Source organism: Nerophis ophidion, linkage group LG10 (genome assembly GCF_033978795.1).
Source record: "Nerophis ophidion isolate RoL-2023_Sa linkage group LG10, RoL_Noph_v1.0, whole genome shotgun sequence".
NCBI lineage: Eukaryota > Metazoa > Chordata > Actinopteri > Syngnathiformes > Syngnathidae > Nerophis > Nerophis ophidion.
In genome coordinates this window covers 63,756,228-63,768,089 of record NC_084620.1, presented here as the reverse complement: position 1 = coordinate 63,768,089, position 11,862 = coordinate 63,756,228, and positions in this window count along the sequence as shown.

Genomic DNA, 11,862 nt, shown 5'->3' with positions numbered 1-11,862 from the left:
TTAATTACGAATCAGAACTCAATTCAAATTGATTTTGAATAATATATTTAAAGATTTTTTTTATAATCTCCAATTACATTTTTATATTATAACACATATACCACTATATTGTTTGTATATTTTCTCATTTGACTTGTAATTTTAGTTAACTATGATTACAAAATGTTTATTTTTAATGATATGAAACATACAAACTGCTGAATGATAAAACATGTTTAATTGTTATCAGAATTTATTTTAAATCAGAATTGTATTCATAAATAATACAAATATAAAACTGTACCTGTATTTGATGAAATGATTGCAATTTTAGAATTAAATTGTATCTACCAATTTTAAACTTATAAAATGGTACATTATAATGATTACAATATCCAATATTGCGGATATAGTCATGTTATATTTCTGTAATTATATTAAAATGTCACATTTTACCATTATTAAATTGTACAGAACATACTTTTAGACACATCATTGCAGCATATACACATATACATTCTTATTTTAATTAAATATAGCACTGAACATAAATATATATGATCTTAATTATGAACCAGAATATCAATTCAAATTGATTGTTTACTTGACCCACTTCCTGGGAAACTTATCAAGGAGCTCTTTGTATTATTAGGTCCATCAGTGCAAAATATTATAAACTTATCACTTTCCTCAGGGACTGTTCCCATAGCATTCAAAAATGCGGTTATTCATCCTCTCCTTAAAAGACCTAACCTCGATCCTGACCTCAAGGTAAACTACCCACCGGTGTCTCACCTTCCCTTTATTTCGAAAATCCCGGAAAAAAATTGTTGCAGAGCAGCTAAATGAACACTTATAGTCTAACAATCTATGTGAAACCTTTCAATCCGCTTTCAGGGCAAATCACTCTACTGAGACAGCCCTCGCAAAAATGACTAATGATCTAATGTTAACGATGGATTCTGATGCGTCATCTATGTTACTGCTCCTCGATTTTAGCGCTGCTTTCGATACTGTCGATCATAATATTTTATTAGAGCGTATCAAAACACAAATTGGTATGTCAGACTTAGCCCTGTCTTGGTTTAACTCTTATCTTACTGACAGGGTGCAGTGTGTCTCCCATAACAATGTGACCTCGGACTATGTTAAGGTAACGTGTGGAGTTCCCCAGGGTTCGGTCCTTGGCCCTGCGCTCTTCAGCATCTACATGCTGCCGCTAGGTGACGTCATACGCAAATAGAGTGTTAGCTTTCACTGTTATGCTGATGACACCCAACTCTACATGCCCCTAAAGCTGACCAACACGCCGGATTGTAGTCAGCTGGAGGCGTGTATTAATGAAATTAAACAATGGATGTCCGCTAATTTTTTGCAACTTAACGTCAGAAAAACGGAAATGCTGATTATCGGTCCTGCTAGACACCGACCTCTATTTAATAATACAACTCTAACATTTGAAAACCAAACAATTAAACAAGGCAACTCGGTAAAGAATCTGGGTATTATCTTCGACCCAACTCTCTCCTTTGAGTCAGACATTAAAAGCGTTACTAAAACGGCCTTCTTTCATCTCCGTAAAATCGCCAAAATTTGCTCCATTTTGTCCACTAACAACGCTGAGATCATTATCCATGCGTTTGTTACGTCTCGTCTCGATTACTGTAACGTATTATTTTCGGGTCTCCCCATGTCTAGCATTAAAAGATTACAGTTGGTACAAAATGCGGCTGCTAGACTTTTGACAAGAACAATAAAGTTTGATCACAGTACGCCTGTACTGGCTCACCTGCACTGGCTTCCTGTGCACTTAAGATGTGACTTTAAGGTTTTACTACTTACGTATAAAATACTACACGGTCTAGCTCCAGTCTATCTTGCCGATTGTATTGTACCATATGTCCCGGCAAGAAATCTGCGTTCAAAAGACTCCGGCTTATTAGTGATTCCCAAAGCCCAAAAAAAGTCTGCGGGCTATAGAGCGTTTTACGTTCGGGCTCCAGTACTGCCCACATTTGACTGGTCCTCTCTAAGGTTCTCATAGTCCTCATTGTCACTGGCGTCCCACTGGGTGTGTTTTCCTTGCCCTTATGTGGGCTCTGTACCAAGGATGTCGTAGTGGTTTGTACAGTCCTTTGAGACATTTGTGATTCAGGGCTATATAAATAAACATTGATTGATTGATTGATAATATATTTATATATTTGATTTTTATGTTATACTACATATACCAAATATATTATGTGTATATGTTTTCATTTTCTCATTGTAATACATTATGATTATAAGTATTTATATTTTAAATTACACACAACATATTACTGTATTAGGAAAATATTTTTGTTGCATTAACTTTATTTTATATCAGCGTTTTATTCATTAATATTCAAAAAGAACATTTTAACTGTATTTAATTCTAACAAGCAATACAGTATTGCAATTTTAGAACAAAGTTTTATCTACTGTTTTTAAATCTATAACATGTTACACTGTAATTATTATTAATAAAATATACAGTAAATCTCCAACTGGAAGAATCAGTACCAGAATGTGCCACTGGAGGGCGCTGTTGTACAAAGCTTGGCTATTTATTGATTGGCATTAATAATAATAATAACAATAATGGATTAGATTTTGGCCCTGCGATGAGAGCTGGCGACTTGTCCAGGGTGTACCCCGCCATCCGGCCGATTGTAGCTCAGATAGGCACCAGTGCCCCCCGCAACTCCAAAGGGAATAAGCGGTAGGAAAATGGATGGATGGATGGAGTAGATTTTAAAACAAAACATGCAAAGAACGTCATAAATTCAAATAAAATTCAAATATTTTTTATTGTGATTAATAAAAAGTAGAAACTATATTTTTGTCAGCAGTATAAGCACTGAAAACATTCACCACCGAGAGGATTTAAGTCCACCTGAAGTCATTACTTTGGGGGAATTTCAGGCCATTTAAAAAAAAAAAAAGAAATTGGTTTTATTGGGCACTGTACTTGTTTTACTGATTTTTTTTACTGAATTCTTTTTTTTAACTATCGTGTGATTTTTATGTTAATGTTGTACGTAATTTTTTATTGGTATATGTATCATGAAATCTGCTTAGCTGGAAAATAAAAATGTAATAATTACTCAACAGTGATACATATACCATACCATACATGTTGGGTTATAGTAAAAGATGAGATTTTAAACATATTGTAATAAGTAACGCTCCATCAATTACATAAATATTAATATCTACTCAACTCCAACTAAACTACGCCCTCTAGTGGCTGTAAGCAACATTGCGATCAATTTAAATGAAGCCATGCATGAAAATGAACAGTATAGATGTGTAAATACGGAAATAAATTCACATTATTTTCGTAATGATTCATTACTTTGTTATAATTTTTTAATGCATTTTGGGGTCACACAAAGGGAAAAATATTAAATTATTCTATTAACTTAATAGGAATAATACAAGCCTTTAAGCCAGGGGTGTCCAAACTTTTTCCACTTAGGGCCGCAGACTGAAAAATCAAAGCAAGCTGGGGCCATTTTAACATTTTTTTATTTTAAAAAACAATACAATATATGGATAAAAAATATACATTCAGGCCTCCACTCAGGCTTGATCCCGGGGACCCCAAAGGGATTTGGTCAAAAAAATAGAAAAAATGTGTCATTATTCAGTATTATTTTGTTTTATCATTTTTCAAGTTTTAAATCTCCACATCAACATTAAGTCCATCTGTCAATATAAAGATGTAAGTTGTATGCTCTTTTTGTCAAAGAAAACCCGGTTTTTTGATGAGAAAAAAAAAAAAAAACACAAAATATGCAATATTATCACCCAGTATTTTTTTATTGTGGAATATTTAAGATTATATAATAAGTGGAGGCTTGAAAAGTCAATAACTCATAGCACCGTTTATTTTAATTCATTATTATTTTTTGAGCAATGACACTTAAAAACAAATCACACTAAAATTATTGTGGATCCAAAAGGGTCCTACTCATTAAAGTGTTAAAAAAATAAATTATAAATATTTTACTGTTTACTTTTAACACAATAATCTCTAGATCAACTTCGGATCCATCCGTCAATTATAAGTTTTATTGTTGTTTATGTTTTTTGTTTGTTCATTTTAGGCCCTTCTTTAAAAACACAGCTCAGTTTTTTTATGTGGCAAACACAAAATATGCAACATTTTCCCCCAAAAATATCTCAAAGTGGAAAATTTAACGCGATGTAATTTGGAGCCTTGAATAGGTCAATAATTCATAATGACATTGATTTTGATTCATTATTATTTTTTAAAGAAAGAAACAGCCTGCACGGCAGCTTTGTGTTATTAGAGTAAACATTGCAACATTTTCTTGTTACATTTCACCCGTTTGCTCCTAATTTTTACGTTTCAAAAATGTTTCCATCGTATTTTTAAAATGTGCCGTGGGGCCGTTAAAAAATGGCCCCCGGGCCACACTTTGGACACCCCTGCTTTACGCAAACATTAATTAGTTTTAAAAATTTGGTTAAGAAAAATAAAACACTCGGCATGAAGGTAAAACAAGGAACAAAACATACCTTGAGCAGACTGGGAGCTGATTGGATGACACGTAAGGAAGTGGGCGGAGCCAAGGAAGAGGCCAGAAATACTCATTAATAACTGAATCGAACAAAAACAAAGTCATTGAAAAATAATAATAATAATTTTAAACAATATATGTAGAAAATACAATACTTCCCCTCCACATTAGGTCAGCCCAGAGCCTGGGGGTTTTCAAAACCCCTCTTTAAGGCCTACTGAAACCCACTACTACCGACCACGCAGTCTGATAGTTTATATATCAATGATGAAATATTAACATTGCAACACATGCCAATACGGCCTTTTTAGTTTACTAAATTGCAACTTAAAATTTTGCGCAAAGTATCCTGTTGAAAACGTCGCGGTATGATGACGTCACGGATTGTAGCGGACATTTTGTTCCAGCCCGATCCCAGCTATAAGTTGTCTGCTTTAATCGCATAATTCCACAGTATTCTGGACATCTGTGTTGCTGAATCTTTTGCAATTTGTTCAATTAATAATGGAGACGTCAAAGAAGAAAGATGTAGGTGGGAAGTGGTGTATTGCGGCTGCCTTTAGTAACACAAACACAGCCGGTGTTTCCTTGTTTGCATTCCCGAAAGATGACATTGAAGTTTTACTATTGAACAGAGCGGTCAAGCGAACATGGTTCCCAACCATATGTCAACCGGCAGGTTTCGGTGAGAAAATGGTGGTAATAAGTCGGCTCTTACCGTAGACATGAGTGGAGAGCTTGCGTCGTTCCTCGTGCACCTGTCAAAGAGGCAGCTGCGGACTCTCTTGCGTCCACCGTGGAGGAAGGGGAATAAAAGCTCAGCCCGGCCCGACCGGCTGCCTTCGCTTCGCCTCGTCGAGAAACGTGGCTTCCCTCAGAGACACTGGCGGTCACCACAGCCGTGGCCACACCCCTCTGACTTTCAGGTACGACCATATAATCTCACTAAAACACTAGTAACACAATAAGCAGATAAGAGATTTTCCAGAATTATCCTAGTAAATGTGTCTAATAAAATCTGAATCGCTTTCAATGCCCTCGTCTTTTTTTTTCTTTTTCTTTTTTCTAGTCTTTCACTGTCACTATCCTTCATCCACAAATCTTTCATCCTCGGTCAAACAAACATGGTTCCCTACCACATGTCAACTGGCAGGTTTTGGTGAGAAAATGGTGGTAATAAGTCAGCTCTTACCGTAGACATGAGCGGTGATCTTGGGTCTTTCCTCATGCACCTGTCAAAGTGGCAGCTGCGGACTCTCTTGCCTCCTCCGTTCGGATGCTTCCACCGTGGAGGAAGCATCGGCTGCCTTCGCCTCGTTGAGAAACGTGGCTTCCCTCAGAGACACTGGCGGTCACCACACCCATGGCCACACTGCTCTGACTTTCAGGTACGACCATATAATCTCACTAAAACACTAGTAACACAATAAGCAGATAAGAGATTTTCCAGAATTATCCTAGTAAATGTGTCTAATAACATTTGAATTGCTCCCAATGCCCTCATCTTTTTTCTAGTCCTTCACCTTCACTATCCTCATCCACAAATCTTTCATCCTCGGTCAAGCAAACATGGTTCCCTACCACATGTCAACCGGCAGGTTTCGGTGAGAAAATGGTGGTAATAAGTCGGCTCTTACCGTAGACATGAGCGGAGAACTTGCGTCGTTCCTTGTGCACCTGTCAAAGTGGCAGCTGCAGACTCTCTTGCGTCCTCCGACCGGCCGCCCCCGAACGTGTGATGCCTCCACCGTGGAGGAGGGGGGGAAAAAGCTCAGCCAAGCCCAACGGGCTGCCTTCGCTTCGCCTCGTCGAGAGACGTGGCTTCCCTCAGAGACACTGGCGGTCACCACACCCATGGCCACACCCCTCCGACTTTCAGGTATGACCATATAATCTCAGTAAAACACCAGTAACACAATAAGCAGATAAGGGATTTTCCAGAATTATCCTAGTAAATGTGTCTAATAACATCTGAATCGCTCCCAATGCCCTCGTCTTTTCTTTTCTTTTTCTTTTTTCTAGTCCTTCACTCTCACTATCATTATCCACAAATCTTTCATCCTCGGTCAAGCAAACATGGTTCCTTACCACATGTCAACCGGCAGGTTTTGGTGAGAAAATGGTGGTAATAAGTCGGCTCTTACCGTAGACATGAGCGGAGAGCTTGGGTCTTTCCTCGTGCACCTGTCAGAGTGGCAGCTGCGGACTCTCTTGCCTCCTCCGTTCGGATGCTTCCACCGTGGAGGAAGCATCGGCGAGAAACGTGGCTTCCCTCACAGACACTGGTGGTCACCACACCCATGGCCACACCCCTCCGACTTTCAGGTACGACCATATAATCTCACTAAAACACTAGTAACACAATAAGCAGATAAGGGTTTTTCCAGAATTATCCTAGTAAATGTGTCTAATAACATCTGAATTGCTCCCAATGCCTTTTTTTGATTGATTGATACTTTTATTAGTAGATAGCACAGTACAGTACATATTCCGTACAATTGACCACTAAATGGCAACACCCGAATAAGTTTTTCAACTTGTTTAAGTCGGGGTCCACGTTAATCAATTCATGCCCTCGTCTTTTTTCTAGTCCTTCACAGAGACACTAGCGGTCACCACACCCCTCCGACCTTCAGGTTGTACAGGTACGACCATATAATCTCACTGAAACACTAGCAACACAATAAGCAGATAAGGGATTTTCCAGTAAATTTGTCTAATATCTGAATTGCTGTGCCGCGTGTTTTTTTTTCTTTTTCTAGTCCTTCACTCTCACTTTCCTCATCCACAAATCTTTCATCCTCGCTCAAATTAATGGGGAAATCGTCGATTTCTCGGTCCGAATCGCTCTCGCTGCTGGTGGCCATGATTGTAAACAATGTTCACATGTGAGGAGATCTACAACCCGTGACATCACGCGCACATCGTCTGCTACTTCCGGTACAGGCAAGGCTTTTTTATCAGCGACCAAAAGTTGCAAACTTTATCGTCCATGTTCTCTACTAAATCCTTTCAGCAAAAATATTGCAATATGGCAAAATGATCAAGTATGACACGTAGAATGGACCTGCTATCCCCGTTTAAATAAGAAAATCTCATTTCAGTAGGTCTTTAAATGGAAGTTTATCGGGATGCAGTACAGCTGGCAGCCACCAGGGGAACACTCGCGCTGCACTGATGAGCGACGATGCCTTCTTCTGCTTCTCAGAGCTGAAACGCACCACCTATCAAATAATTGCTTTCAAGAAGCATTCATCATGCCAGAAAAAGATAGAAAGTCCATAAACACAGCAGTTACGTGTCTGACAGCAGCGAGAGGCAAACAAGAACATGTTCTATTCATAGAGTTGAGGAGGCGGAGAAGCCAAATGATGTGTTTTGATGATTAAACGGCGCACTAATTACGAACGCTGCCCTCCCTCCTGCTGCCTGGGAAAGTTACAGTTCCCTCTTTTTCCAACTCGAGTCACACAAGAATCCTTTTGCAGAAATAGCTTTTGAAAATGTATCAGGAAATATTCAAATGAGACTCCCAACTTCAGCAGCATCAGGAAGACGGCGTTGCTAAGCGACAGGCGGTGTCAGGAAGTGACAAGCGCACATAATTGCGCGCCTGGTTGACAGACACGCAGCGCCGTGTTCATTCCACTCAGCCGGGTCTTCTGCGGGCTACACTCGGAAAGTACAGCGCAGATTACAACTTTTCCACGCCACTAGTCACCTGGTTAGAGCTCAAGTCACGTGATTCAACAATTATAAGTAAATGCTCCTCATCTTCACTGTCGTCTTAATAAACACTTGTGTGCTCATGTTGCCTTCAGGTACACATTTGTGTGCTCATGTTGCCTTCAGGTACACATTTGTGTGCTCATGTTGCCTTCAGGTACACATTTGTGTGTTCATGTTGCTTTCAAGTGCATATTTGTGTGTTCATGTTGCCTTCAAGTGCATATTTGTGTGTTCATGTTGCCTTCAGGTACACATTTGTGTGTTCATGTTGCTTTCAAGTGCATATTTGTGTGTTCATGTTGCCTTCAAGTGCATATTTGTGTGTTCATGTTGCCTTCAGGTACAGATTTGTGTGTTCATGTTGCTTTCAAGTGCATATTTGTGTGTTCATGTTGCCTTCAGGTGCACATTTGCGTGCATATGTTGCCTTAAGGTGAACATTTGTGTGCTCATGTTGCCTTCAGGTGCACATTTGTGTGTTCATGTTATATAATAAATGGGTTGTACTTGTATAGCGCTTTTCTACCTTCAAGGAACTCAAAGCGCTTTGACACTACTTCCACATTTACCCATTCACACACACATTCACACACTGATGGAGGGAGCTGCCATGCAAGGCGCCAACCAGCACCCATCAGGAGCAAGGGTGAAGTGTCTTGCTCAGGACACAACGGACGTGACGAGGTTGGTACTAGGTGGGATTTGAACCAGGGACCCTCGGGTTGCGCACGGCCACTCTCCCACTGCGCCACGCCGTTGCCTTCAGGTGCACATTTGTGTGCTCATGTTGCCTTCAGGTGCACATTTGTGTGTTCATGTTGCTTTCTAGTGTATATTTGTGTGTTCATGTTGCCTTCAGGTGCACATTTGTGTGCTCATGTAGCCTTCAGGTGCACATTTGTGTGCTCATGTTGCCTTCAGGTACACCTTTGTGTCTTCATGTTGCTTTCAAGTGCATATTTGTGTGTTCATGTTGCCTTCAGGTGCACATTTGCGTGCATATGTTGCCTTCAGGTGCACATTTGTGTGCTCATGTTGCCTTCAGGTGCACATTTGTGTGTTCATGTTGCTTTCAAGTACACATATTTGTGTTCATGTTGCTTTCAAGTGCATATTTGTGTGTTCATGTTGCCTTCAGGTGCACATTTGTGTGTTCATATTGCCTTCAGGTGCATATTTGTGTGTTCATTTGCCTTCAGGTACACATTTGTGTGTTCATGTGGCTGTCATGTGCATATTTGTGTGTTCATGTTGGCTTCAGGTGCACATTTGTGTGTTCATGTTGCTTTCAGGTACACATTTGTGTGTTCATGTTGCTTCCAAGTGCATATTTGTGTTCACCTTGCTTTCAGGTACACATTTGTGTGTTCATGTTGCTTTCAAGTGCATATTTGTGTGTTCATGTTGCTTTCAGGTACACATTTGTGTGTTCATGTTGCTTTCAAGTGCATATTTGTGTGTTCATGTTGCTGACATGTGCACATTTGTGTTTTCATGTTGCCTTCATGGGCACATTTTTAGGCATATGTTGCCTTCATGTGCACATTTGTGTGTTAATGTTGCCTTCAGGTGCACATTTATGTGTTCATGTTGCCTTCAGGTAAACATTTGTGTGCTCATATTGCCTTCAGGTGCACATTTGTGTGCTCATGTTGCCTTCATGTGCACATTTGTGTGTTCATGTTGCTTTCATGTACACATGTGTGTGTTCATGTTGCTTTCAAGTGCATAGTTGTGTGTTCATGTTGCCTTCAGGTACACATGTGTGTGTTCATGTTGCTTTCAAGTGCATATTTGTGTGTTCATGTTGCCTTCAGGTACACATTTTTGTGTTCATGTTGCTTTCAAGTGCATAATAGTGTATTCATGTTGCCTTCAGGTACACATTAGTGTGTTCATGTTGCTTTCAAGTACATAGTTGTGTGTTCATGTTGCTTTCAAGTGCATATTTGTGTGTGTGTTCATGTTGCTTTCAGGTGCATATTTGTGTGTTCATGTTGCTTTCAGGTACATATTTGTGTGTTCATGTTGCTTTCAAGTGCATATTTGTGTGTTCATGTTGCTTTCAAGTACACATTTGTGTGTTCATGTTGCTTTCAAGTGCATATTTGTGTGTTCATGTTGCTTTCAGGTACACAATTGTGTGTTCATGTTGCTTTCAAGTGCATATTTGTGTGTTCATGGTGGCTTCAGGTGCACATTTGTGTGTTCATGTTGCTTTCAAATGCATGTTTGTGTGTTCACGTTGCCTTCAGGTGCATATTTGTGTGTTCATTTGCCTTCAGGTACGCATTTGTGTGTTCATGTTGCTTTCAAGTGCATATTTGTGTGTTCATGTTGCTTCCAGGTGCATATTTGTCTGTTCCTGTTGCTTTCAGGTACACATTTGTGTGTTCATGTTGCTTTCAAGTGCATATTTGTGTGTGTGTTCATGTTGCTTTCAGGTGCATATTTGTGTGTTCATGTTGCTTTCACGTACACATTTGTGTGTTCATGGTGCCTTCAGGTGCACATTTGTGTGTTCATGTTGCTTTCAAATGCATGTTTGTGTGTTCACGTTGCTTTCAAGTGCATATTTGTGTGTTCATGTTGCCTTCAGGTACACATTTGTGTGTTCATGTTGCTTTCAAGTGCATATTTGTGTGTTCATGTTGCTTCCAGGTGCATATTTGTGTGTTCCTGTTGCTTTCAAGTGCATATTTGTGTGTTCATGTTGCTTTCAAGTGCATATTTGTGTGTCCATGTTGCTTTCAGGTACAGATTTGTGTGTTCATGTTGCTTTCAAGTGCATATTTGTGTGTTCATGTTGCTTTCAGGTACATATTTGTGTGTTCATGTTGCTTTCAAGTGCATATTTGTGTGTTCATGTTGCCTTCAGGTACACATTTGTGTGTTCATGTTGCTTTCAAGTGCATATTTGTGTGTTCATGTTGTTTTCAAGTGCATATTTGTGTGTGTGTTCATGTTCCTTTCAAGTGCATATTTGTGTGTGTGTTCATGTTGCTTTCAGGTGCATATTTGTGTGTTCATGTTGCTTTCACGTACACATTTGTGTGTTCATGTTGCTTTCAAGTGCATATTTGTGTGTTCATGTTGCTTTCAAGTGCATATTTGTGTGTTCATGTTGCTTTCAAGTGCATATTTGTGTGTTCATGTTGCTTTCAGGTACACATTTGTGTGTTCATGTTGCTTTCACGTACACATTTGTGTGTTCATGTTGCTTTCAAGTGCATATTTGTGTGTTCATGTTGCTTTCACGTACACATTTGTGTGTTCATGTTGCTTTCAAGTACATATTTGTGTGTTCATGTTGCTTTCAAGTGCATATTTGTGTGTTCATGTTCCTTTCAAGTGCATATTTGTGTGTGTGTTCATGTTGCTTTCAGGTGCATATTTGTGTGTTCATGTTGTTTTCAAGTGCATATTTGTGTGTTCATGTTGCTTTCAAGTGCATATTTGTGTGTTCATGTTGCTTTCAAGTGCATATTTGTGTGTTCATGTTGTTTTCATGTGCACATTTGTGTGTTCATGTTGCCTTCAGGTAAACATTTGTGTGCTCATGTTGCCTTCAGGTGCACATTTG